This window comes from Abramis brama, assembly GCF_963993115.1.
Source record: "Abramis brama genome assembly, chromosome: 19".
NCBI lineage: Eukaryota > Metazoa > Chordata > Actinopteri > Cypriniformes > Leuciscidae > Abramis > Abramis brama.
In genome coordinates, this window is record NC_139981.1 from 18,898,527 (window position 1) to 18,911,323 (window position 12,797).

Consider the following 12,797-nt stretch of genomic DNA (forward strand, 5'->3'; position numbering starts at 1 on the left):
TTTTAACGGGGACCTCTGGAGGCCTTGGCCTCCTTACAATGGCTAAACGAATTTGGTGCCTTATGCTCTCTTGCCTTTTTGACATAATTCGATTAGTGACCTGGTAAGCATTATTGTGAACGGACCTCTTCATACTGGTTCATAGGGCTTTGGTGGGACTGTCCGTGTCACAGTAGACACCACCCACCGCCCCCTCAGTTCCCCCACTGTTGTTGTGTCACCACACATAGGAAAGGCATGATTAATGACCGAGTTCATGGAGACATTGTCAGCCACTGGTGATGAGGACAAAATAGACACCCCGTCACGTTAACCTCTTGCTCCAGAAGCAGTCGGCTGGGTGGAGGGACACAAAGTATTGTGTCGAGGTGCCTCACAGGAAACTGAAGTTTAGAGATGGCGCTTGCAGACAGGAAAAATATAAAATGGGTTTTATTAGAGCTGGAAGATGTTTCCTTACAGGAACATGGAAGGGCAGGGACACAGGCCGAGGGCTTTGTCTTTTTAGGGTAAGAAAAAAATGTAGATGATCTATTGTTAGACTGACACCAGATTTGTAACACCGCTGATCTCTCCTTAGGCAGTTCAGGCAAACATTTATAGAACCTTACTCAAGTTTTAGATCACCTCATAGATCAAACCTGTGCCTTCAAATCCCGTTCCACACAAATCACGGTCGTTTCCATTTTCAACTGACGTTTTAGAGCTTCATCTTGTGAGCAGATATTTAATGTTTCATTACAACGCAGACGCCATTAATACAAAGCCAGTTTTCCTTCCTGCTAATAATAGTAGGGCTTATTAATTGAAAATGAAGAACGGGCCTGCCAGGCAACCCGGCAGAGTTTTCCAAAACTGAGGAGAGCAGAACTTCATCTTCGTTTGTGTTTAAATGAAACGTCTGGGAAATAATTAGCAACAAAAAAAACAAAAAAAACGGGGGGAAATTTTCATCCTAATCCCCAGACAGGATTTGTTTTGTTGTCATGTTCTCACTGGTTGAGAAAAGAGTGTGGGCAGCTGGGAAAAATGCTAATGTGAGCAGAACAGTAAGGAGATTTTTTTTTTTTTCTAATAAGAAAATTTGAGAGGTATTTGCCTGTGCAGATCTTGCTGTTTGTATATATATTATCAATAGTATATATGTTATCAATATATTATTATAATTGTATATAATAGAACACTTATACAACTCATACGTAACATGACACATGCATGAAGGCTGTCTTAGATCCCAGTGTCCCTAGAGAGAAATACCCTTCAGGAAAAAGAAGGAATTTCTCTTGTGCAGGATGAGAGCGAGTTGTAGACTGAATGCTTTGGCACTTCCTGTCGTTCCATAATCCTGTTCTTATCAGCACAGCTGTCAGCCCCTAAATGAAGTTGGGCTCCTGAACTCATTTACAACTGTGACACTTCTCTCACTGCATGTCACACACTGACAACATTTTCATATGGTCACACCAGTGTTTGCAACAGAATTGTTCATCCTATATTTTTGTTTTATTTTAGAATTGGAACAAAACTCTTTTGTGAATTTGTATTTGTATTTTTTTTTTTTTATAGATTAGAGAGATCAGATTGAGTTTCAAGAGTCATTTATTCTTGGTTTTACTTGCAGCTGGTGAAGGCACAATGAAAAGACATTGTCTTGGAGATGCACAATATATCTGTAATGCTGATTATTGGCCGATATTGTATAATTTTTATATTGTGTGTGTTTTTTTTTTAAATGTATCTGTATCCGTTAATATTGGATAATTAATTGCTAATTTTCCTTATTTTTACACTTCGATTGCCTTTGCCATCATCTAATGCTCACGTAAATTTAATCATACTAAATAATAACTGTATATATTGTAAACACTGTTAAATGTAGTCTTTAACAAGTCTCAAAAATGAAAATCCACTTTTTCTACTTTTTCTACTGTACATTATAATGTTGTGTTGTTGAAATTCATTTGGAGTATTTAAAGTATTTTATTTTTTAATGTTTAGTCTGCTAAGTAATAAGGACATTTTATTTTGTGTATTATCAGCAACAATACGATAACTATAATCAGTTAAGTGTATCATCCTGAACTTTAATTTTGGTGCATCCCTAAAGGCGGGCGTACACAATGCGATTTTTGCTGTTTTTACGAGCGCGCAGGTGATTTTTTCCACTCGGGAGAAATCGAGTGGAATCGGTGATGCTCGCATGGTCGCGAGCCGAGCATGTTATGAGCACCTCCCCGACCTCCCGATAATTTTTAAACATGTTTAAAAAATTCGGGGAGTCGGCCCGATTTTCACCAGCTGTCCCCTATTGCCAAATCATACACAACCACGTCGATGAGGCTATACCTCAGTGGCAGCAACCATACAGCGTGCACATACACTGTCACACACACACACACACACACACACACACACACACACACACACACACACACACACACACACACACACACACACACACACACACACACACACACACACACACACACACACACACACACCTATCTCTCTCTCTCTCTCTCTCTTAAGTTTTTATTTTGAAAGGAATGGCTACTGTTCTCTGCTTTTCAGCAAATCATTTGCACACACATTTCTGTCATTTTTCTATCTGAAGCTTTGCCTGCATGCAACATTGACGGTCTCTGTGTTTAGCGCGAAAGCTCACGTGATTGCTGCCGGCTCGGGATAAAATTCGTGCAGGACAGTCGTGCCGTGTACCAGCTGCTTTGACGCGATTATCGGTTAAACTGACTCGCAACGTGTGCAATATCACGACCTCCCGAGTGTCCGAACTCGCACCGTGTACACCCCCCTTAATGTTGTCTATTTACTGTCTCTTTGACACCCATTTAGCTATATCACATTTATGCAGGAAGCACTAGAATACACCCTTGCTTGTGTGATTTGTCTGCAGTGATTGATATTTGAAATATAGTTCTAACAGTGCAAGTTGGCAATGGAAAGATTTGTGTCTACAAACAGAGGCCTTTGTCTTTTTACTTCAGCAGTATTTTGACCTCATTTTTAATGCATCCAGAATCTCAGCAGGTCCATCCTTTTATCTCACCACCCGTTCTAGTAGTGTCCAAGAACTTTTGTTCATGTGAGAGTGTGTGATTGCGGGGAGGGTTAATGCCATAGATGGAAATGGCCTTGTCATCATTAAAGTGTCTATTCAGAGATTACAAGTCCTTGTTGTATTAAATCACAAATCATTTTGCTTTTATCATGATTGGTATCTTTATGGCTCAATGTTCAGTGTGCGTTTCATTCTACTCATACTGCGATCTGTTCTTGGTCTTCATTGAGGGTCGGAGAAAGTGTTTGACTGTCTACATCAAAGAGTCAAATTGCACGCCACCAGCTTTGTCCATGGCCAAATGATCCCAAAGAGATTTGTAATGGAGTTATTTTTTTCCAGCTAGCGGCGTCTCATTTCCTGTCATCTGCTCACGTTCATTTGACAGTGGCCTTCTGAGCGAGTGTATATGCGTGTGTGTTAAAGAATAGGTGGACAGACCACAAGAATGCCACGGTAAACAGTCATCTGTCACTGTAAGCCATGTGTGTGTCCATTTAGGGACTGCCCTGGTTCTCTGAGGCTTGTCATCTGGGGTAGGCAGTCATAGGAAGGTCTTTAGCAGCTGAGAGACGTGGATTAGACCAGCTTATTTCCTTAAACTCTTCTAGTGGATCATTGGATTGCAGTAGCTTTGCTAGATTTTTTTATTTTATTTGAGAAACTGAAACTGAAATTTCTGCAGTATTACTTTGCTAACGCACAGATTAACCTCGTTCTCGTAATATTTAAGAATCGCTTGGTGGGAAATAATTAGTTTGTTGTTTGGTGTGATACAATAGCACTTAAACCTTTCTGCAGTTTAGTGACATACAGTAGCATCTGCTCGACCAGACAATGCTCATGGGAATTTTTTTAACTATTTTACTATTGAAAATTCACTATTTTTATGACAATTTTTTGGCTGAGTGCATTTATTATTTTAAATTAATTTTCTCTCATTAACACTGTTGAATGGATGGATGTATGGATACATTTGGCTCAAAATTATGCCAAATCTCTGCGAGTATCCTCATTGCTTATGTCTTAAGTGAACGTAAACAATTGAGAAAGAAAACGGATGTGTATCATTATATTGGATCTGTGCGTTAAGTCTTAAAGTGACAACAGCGTAATAAACCTACTGCTGTCTGTGTCATTAATGTTAATCAAACAACAAAAGACAAAGTAAAATCACTTTTGTAGTTTTAACAAAGATTAATTGTTTTTCAGATAAATCTAACAGTATTCAGGTAGAGAAACTGTTTATTTCATTTGTATCTTTGCTCTATTGTATTTATCTATGCGTGTAGTTTGTTTATTTTCTATGCGGACACACTCAAATCACCCCAGTCATTCTAGAATGATTAATTCTTTCCAAATAGAGCTATTCAAGTCATTTTGTAAAATTGTTTTCATAACGCAGTATATATCGCAGAAAAACAAAATATTGAAATGTCAGTGTTTTCCAATATTGTGCAGCCCTAATGCTGTAACTTTTCACACTGACCTTTAGCAAACTCCTCAGAGCTAATGCAGTACACAACCACCCTTCTCTCCTCACCTAGCGCACGGGCAGTGATACAGAGACCTTGAGGCGTCGATGTGACACCGCCGATGTTCAGATGAATGGTGACAGCCAGTATTTAGAGCCTGCTGACACCACTGATTGTCCAGGAGTCGTAGTTGAGGCAGCCAGACCTACTTCCAGATTGCCCCAAAGAGAGACGCAGAGGCCTTGGGGGGAGACAGGCCTGTGTTGTGGTTAAGTATAGGTGTATTGATGCGGACTGAAGTGTTGTGTAAGAAGGGCCGTAGGGAGGTGGTGTTAGTCTCACGGTTCCTGCAGAAGGTCAGACTGTCACAGGCCGCATGGCATCTTTTCTTTCAGCTCTACATTTCCCTCGGAACCGGGTTTTTGTTTCGAAAAGCACTTAAAAAGTTCTCATTTATATGATTTTTTTTTAGGACAGAAATGGATTAAAGAGGTTCATATGATATAAGTGGTCATGCATGAAAAGGCTGTTTCTTATTAAGTGTTCAGTTTTATGATTAACAATGACTTTCCTGATCCTGAATTTTGTTCAGAACTTCTTGAGTGGAATGACTCAGTACATTTGAGTCAGAACCTAGGGGCGTCATACATCTTTTTTTGAGGGGGCACCATTGGCGTTCTTGACTCTTTTGGTGCCCTAGGCGAGAGAAGACATAAGCAGGCCGACACGGAATCAACGCCCGCAGAACGAAATCTGTTAGTCCGCAGAACGCAGACGAAATCTCGGCAGATTTCAGCAGAATTTTTTTAGAAGTAATTCATAAAGGTGCATTAAATTAATTAGACATAATTGTTCATTGTGTTGTGTAAGAAGGGCCGTATTCATGATACCTAATGCATTAGCTAATTGAAACTGTAAATTTTTTTACTGTAAAGTTTAATCAATACATTATAAGTTTTGCACATTTTTAAGCTACCAATAAGAGTGTAGCAATTTCAGCTGAAATGAAAGAAAGGTGTACAAAACCCTTTTCAACAACAGTAGTTTTATACATCTTAGTTTAGTGGTACAGTTTTGACTTAATCATCCTGGCCAAATTTGCCCCTTGGCCTCTGTCCATCATGGCCTCCTAATCATCCCCATATACTGATTGGCTTCATCACTGTCTCCTCTCCACCAGTAAGCTGGTGTGTGGTGGGCATTCTGCCGCAATATGGATGCCATCGCATCATCCAGGTGGATGCTGCACATTGGTGGTGGTTGAGGAGATTCCCCCTTCCATGTAAAGCATTTTGAGTACCCAGAAAAGCGCTATATAAATGTAATGAATTGTAATTAATGTGCAAAGGTACCAGATTTCAATTGTTCAATTGCTGATCTCCTTTTTTATTTTTTTTTATTTTTTATAAATAAACCAAGCAAAATTGCAACTGAACTTGACAGACTGCTGCTAGTACAAGTTGCAAGTTCTTATTTTCTGAAAGGTGTATGTTTTCACATTGCCTTAACTTGGGTGTGAAATTTTAATTGAGGCTGGAAGATGTACAATAGGTTTCTCTCTTAAAGTTAGTTTTTTCTTGACTTAATATAGTTATTAGTTCAATCCAGTGAAATATTTCTTACCAACTAACATTAGAAGTTTAAAAGCTTCTGGAAGGTATTTGCAACTTCTCTCACTCTTTCGATGCTGAATAATGTCCGTCACCTTTCTGATATTATCAGTGCTTGAGTATTAGGGCTGTCACATTTGAGAATAATCAAATTCGAACGGATATCGAATATCAAGCAATGTATTCGAATATATTCGAATATCTACGAGTAAAATGTAAAATGAAGTTAACGAACAACTCGATCCATCAAGAAACGCCACATGGTCGCTGAATTTCACTGTGCTTCATGAAGAGTTTTTCTTTTGCGTGAAAAAGCGTTCGCCGGAGATGTGTTAAAAGATAGCGAAGTGCATTCATGATTAGGCTACCGGTATAATAATCCTTCTGGCGCCAGGTCTGAGTGAGTAATTTACTCTCTTACCTTTGTTCTTTGATTAACATTAATGACACTTTAAGACCAGCCGCTGCTGACAGAGACGCGATCTGACACGCGTCCCATTTTCTCACAAATCTCTACGTTCATTTAAGACTTTATTTAAATAATTTAAGACAGCTCTTATGAGGACACTCGACAAAACGGACATTTGGCATAATGTGTGCGTTATGGTTTGTTCAAGCCCGAAAGAGAACTCGATACTGACACGCGTCTTTTCTGTGGGTCGTGTGTGTGTGTGTGTGTAATAGGTAGGAATTACAGCGCGGTCTCTTTAGTCTTGTCGTTATCTTCCATTTTCAAAACAAGCTGGCTATTGGCTATTATTCGCTTGATTTGGTCATGGACCTACGCTACAATACGTTTAGAGCGGCCGCTACTGGATGAGATGGCAAACAATAAAATAAAAAGCAAACGGTCTAATCATAGACTGTAAAAAATGCGCAAAACATGGCACTTTAAAAACCAGCTCGTTTATTTATAGTTCGATTTTTGGATATTTCACGTCATGTTCGAATGCATATTCGAATATCGAATAAAAAGTGACAGCCCTATTGAGTATCAAGGCCAAGTGACCTTTAGCAGTTCTTGTATATGATAGTTGTCTTAAAATCTAAAGAGAACTCGTATTGATTAGTCCTTTTCAGAAAATATCCCACTGGCAGTCGCTAGGCTGTCTGATGGTGTTTCACTTTTATCAGGCTGTAGATTTTAAGTGAATGCTCTGGTGTTATTTGCTGTAGTAAAAAGACTTTTCCATTTCCATACCAATTACACATTGACATTTAAACTAAACCTTATTGGTGTTGAAATAATCTGATTGCATCTTCCTCTTACGGTTATATCAGAAGGCTACACCAAATCAGCATACATAACACCAATGCACCAGTTGGCATTACAGCATGTCTTCACCATCTGTCAGTTGCGTATATATCTGGCGGGTCGCCTTACCGGCATGCAGATACGCCGTTGACATTTAAACCTTGGCCCTCACGCAAACGGGAATGCTAACCAGATCGAAGCTGGGCCCGACACGGTCCTCGGAGGGCTAAAGAACGATTGTACCACACAGGAACTTTTCGAGGGAATGCAATGATTATTCCCAACAAGAGCAGACATTCTGGACAAATACCCCGATGGGTCGATGCAGCGGCAGATAATGTGCCGCACGAATCTGTCAAAGGGCACAGGAAGATATATCACCTTTTAAAAGATAATTTAAGCTAGTTAATGGATGACGTGAATTAATGTCTCTCATCTAGTAAAGTCAATTAAATGGACGTTCTCAAAACATATGATGCTCTACATCAAATTATCATACCCAGCACTCGCCTGCAGTAATAGGTCGTTGTCGCTTGTTATTGCGTTAACAGATGCTGGCTGGAGGTAGGAATCCACATCACTGCAGTTGTAAGTCATTTTCCCTGTTCAATAATTCAACCTGCTCCACCGGCAAAGTGTCGCTGCTGTTGCCACCTTAAAAGACGAACCTTTGTTAACTTGTATTAATGTCAGATGATTTTAAGGGGAGATAGATGTATGCACGCTGTGTGCTGTCGAGCAAAAAATTGGATTCATTTAGATGATGGGAGATTGTAGTTGTTGCAGCCTTAGAGTTTCAGGTCATTGGTCATAATGAGGAGAAATACTAAGTCTTGTTTGAGAACTTAAGGGGATGTAGGGAGGACTTTAGAAGATAGGGAAAAAATGGATTGAGAGTCTGAGAGGTACATTAAGGGTGGGGAAAAATGATAGGCCCCATTTACACTCCACATTAAGATCTGTCTCAGGTGATCCGATCAGAAGTGGTTAGCTGAGACAGACACATTGCTTTTTGTACCTGGTAGTAATGTCTCAAATGCATCTCCTGTGTTCATTTGTTGCTGTATCTACTCAAGACAGCTTTGAAGGCCTTAAAATATGAGAAGCATATAGGGCTGGTTGTCGATAGATGTTAGATGTTCATTAGGAAATATTCATTTAGCTTACAGACAAAACAAATTCTATCTCTACTAATTCTGTTTGAAAAAATTTGAAAAATTAACACTTTTATTATGGAATTTTAATTAATTGGAAAAACTATATTTTTACCCAGTACTAAAGCAAAAGTATCTTTGGACTTTATCTTCTTTCTGGTTCTTTAAACATTTGCTTTGACTCCTTGTGCTTGTTTCACCACATGACCGTGGTGACAGCAGAGCGCATGTGGTCGTGGCTACATGCCCAGACCGCAGCTGTCTCTTTAAGACATTCATAAGTTATGTTGTGGTTTCCATCTATATTGGAACTTACAAAAAAAAAAGGGAATGTATCTGTTTTTAAAAACTGGTCTGTCCTCCTTTGGGTTACAATGCTTGAAATAAGAAGTGTATGAATGGATGTAAACACTGAAAGGTCACAGTGATCTGTGATGATTAATAGTGGCTCTTCAAACCTCAAGCCCATACAGACGGAAGTACAAGCCAGTTTTGCACGTTCTAAAAATATACATTAGTCTGTATCATATTGTGTTGATATGATTTATAAACATGCTTTGTTTGGAGTCCAGGCATGTGGGAGGCCACATTGGTGCCCTAAGCCTGACATTTTGACCTTAATTTCTCTTCTCTTTTTCTTTAAAGACACACAATGAGGGGTCTTAGCTTTGATGTGCATGACGTCTTGGACTGAATACAAGGTGCGGAAGAAGAGCAAAAGCAAATGGCTTATTAGGAGGAATTTCTTATATTTTATTTAGGAAAATTTTGCGCTGAGCTGAGGGAAAAGGTTTTGCAGTGAACGCGAGGCCAGGCAGAATGGGAGCAAACACATTACACACTCGGGAATAGATATGCTAGGAGTTGATGACTACATCTCCCTGCAAGGTGAAACAAAATGAGATCAGAATAAGATGGTGCTTTTAAAGTCAGCTCCCTTATGGCTCTTTTGGTAAATTAAACTCTAAAAATAATTGAATGACATGTGGCTTCTGCATTTGCCAGTAATTGCCTTTCTTGTCAAAAGCAACTCTCATTACCTTATTTGAGTTGCTCTTATAACGTTTTATGATGAAAAAAGAGCAGTTGCATTATTTTTCACACAATTCATTGTTTTAAAGAGCCAGGGATCTGTCATTGTCCATGATAACAATGCATGACCTGATCTCTACTTTTCCTTTTCTTAAAAAATAGAGGTCAAAAGTCCAACAAGATGAAAAATGTCCATTACTTGCTTTACAATGCGGTCAAAAGTTGAAAAGATGAAAAATGTCTACCAATTGTAAAAAAGGGGTGGTCAAAGGTCTAAAAAGATGAAAAATGTGTATCGTTTGCTTAAAAAAGGGCCAGATGTCCAAAAAGATGAAAAATGTTTACTAATTGCTTTTAAAAAAGGGGGTCAAACATCCAGATTGTCCACCAATTTTTCATCTTTGGCTTGTGACCCTTGTTTCACCTGCTTTTATCTGACCTCTGATCAGTCATCACTGTCTTTGATCACAGCAAAAGAGATGACCGAGCAACATCCAGTTTCTTAGAGTATATTTTTTTAGAGCCTGATTTTTTCAAGCTCCACATCATGTCGAAGTTTTTTTAGACTTTTTTTAAAGATACTTTTGTCTAGTATCTCAAGTGAAGTACCCTATTCAAGGTAGAATTTCAAGTGTGCACCGGCCTCATGGACATCAGACCTGATCAATGGTTTTCCCAGGGCGAATGAGGTCATCTGTAAGCTCCAACAATGTGCTGACAAAGATGCCAGAGGTGAGGTCATTGTGTTAAAAGGGTCACCACAGGTCACCCCCAGTAGCAGCCGCTCAGCTCGCCCTCCCCCAACACTTAAGGTTAGTGTTCTGAATAGATCATTTTAACTGGAAAATACAAATTGCTGTTTGCTCTCTCATCCATCTGATTTGCTTTCACCATGCAGCACATGATATTAATATTTCAAGACGTTTTGCTCGTAGCTCAAGCGTTAAAAAATTCTGATGGTGTTAGGAAACTGGAGATTGATTTACTGCATGTAGAACGTCCATAAAGGGGATGTGTACGCTCAAACACCTGTGCGTTTTGATAATTAAAACTGCTTGGATCTCATTCCTGCTTGATACTGCTTTATACCTTCAGTTCTGGCTGACATCTTATCTCCAGAATGAATGATTTGTAAGTTACCGCAGCTGGTGTGAGTATTGAGTAAATATGCAGAAGAGTATTACGAACTTGAATAGAGAATAGAAGATGGAGTAATCTTTTTTTTTTTTCTGGGATTTAAGGGAGAGAGAAGAAGTAATGCTAAATCTGTAATTCGGAGTCGATTGAATGCATTGGATTAGACATGCTGTAATACAGTATTTTGGATATGGATTCAAGTTTAAATGTTCGCTTTTTTTATACCAAACACAGTTTACTTTTGTGATGTCTGGATTTGACATTCTTTTCAGAGGCAAAATCAGTTGTACAAATGCATCCTTGATCAGATAAGATTCGTTTTAAATAAAATAGCTCATAATGAAAAAGCCTTCAGATTTAAAAGGAAGTGAGTGAAACTTAAAAACCATCACTCAGCATTTGAAAAATTGCTAATACTGTCAGTCAGGAAACCACATAAACAAATGACAAGGCAAGTTGTGGAACATCAACAACATTCACATACCCTTATAGTACCATATGCTCACAGAGAGTGTTTACTTTAATTTCTAGCTGATGCGGTATATTTAGTACACAAGCCTGTTGAAGTATACTTAAGGTTTGGATCAGACTTGCTGTTTTTAGAGGCTCCCCTGAACTGTAATTACATCTCAGGGCATGTGCATTGATGTGTATTCATCTGTGTGCGTTCGCACACTCATGGCCCACATATATGTTGTGTTGATGTGTACACGTGCACATGCAAGCCACCTGTGAGATTCCTACTGTGATTTGAGCTATGCCATCAACCTAATGCTATATAGTCATTAGATACATACATTTCCCTCTGTGGTCGCGAGGAGCATCAAAATCCAGCACAGCATCTCTCCAACGGCCTCATTTAGCTTCTGTTCTGTACTCACTGATATTTCCCACTTGGGCCAATCAGATAAGTCATATGTGGCTTAACCACACAAAAGAGCACTTGAAGCCCCAAGCAGATGCTGCACTAGTAAGAAGCCTCAGTAGGCTTTAGATCAGTGGTTCCCAAAAGTTTTTACAGTGGCATTCCCCGAGGCATCTAACATCCTTCTGCGTACCCCCTCTCTTCTATTTAGACTGCAGTCACACCTTTTCCATTAAGGGACAGTATTTGCCCTCTTAAAAACTGACAAAGTGTGTTTTTGTATCCAAAGATAGTTTGAGTCTTAAATCTTGTCTATAGTCTGTGTCTATATTTGTTCTTCATGCTAGTAAGTGCTAAAACCCCATTTTAAAAGGTATTATGAACCAGTGCTTAACGGTGCTAAATGAATAATTGTCAGATCAAAGGCCCTTTCACACCTACCATGTTTGGTTCGAATTTTCTGACTTTTCAGTTTGATCCAAATCAAAATTACAGGTGTGAAATCTCCCCCGGACCACGGTCCAGACCAAACAGACGAAATTTGGTCAGACGAAAAGAGGTAGTCTCGGTCCGGATCAAACTGATCAAAGGTTTGGTTTGTTTCTAGTATGAAAGCATTTTCTGTATGGTTCGGACTTTCAGACCATTTACCGGAAGTTCTGGTGGTTCTTGCAGGATTGCTTGTAGTCTTCTCCTCCTTTCCTGCCGGCGACGATAAAATGTTCACACAACGAGGACGAACATTTGGCGAATTTGAACTAGCCTTGAGTATAGTTGGTGCTGCAGGTAGTAATGTCATAATAATAACAGAATAGTGGCAACGATATGCGTATGTTCATTCATTCTGGTCAAAGTTACCCGCCGAATTGACAACATGCTGACGTCAGACGCAGGTCCGTTTACAAACCAATCAATGTCAAGATGCAGCCCACATAGATGATGGCAACAGGACGCAAGTATATCATGTAAAGTTCTTTAGTGCGCTCACATAATTGCAATGTGAAACCAAACCAAAACTTGCCGAATGTATAAAATGTATCAAAACATGAACTTTGGTTCGGACCTTGGTGCAGACTTTCAGGTGTGAAAACGCCCTAAAAGGCACTGTGACCGACACTTGCCATACAACTTCAGTTTTCCCGGAACATACAATGACGCCACTAAACGGTGATGGCACAACTATAAGATCA

At 39.4% G+C, this 12,797-nt stretch overlaps 2 protein-coding genes across 3 annotated transcripts in view; one reads left to right on the top strand and one right to left on the bottom strand.

Moving 5' to 3' along the window:
- Nucleotides 1-12,797, bottom strand: part of snx5 (sorting nexin 5) — a 210,962-nt gene that overhangs the window by 174,139 nt on the left and 24,026 nt on the right. The gene's annotated exons all lie outside the window — the stretch shown is intronic.
- The window catches only part of macrod2 (mono-ADP ribosylhydrolase 2), a 561,583-nt gene that overhangs the window by 85,064 nt on the left and 463,722 nt on the right, over nt 1-12,797 (top strand). The window lies entirely within an intron of this gene.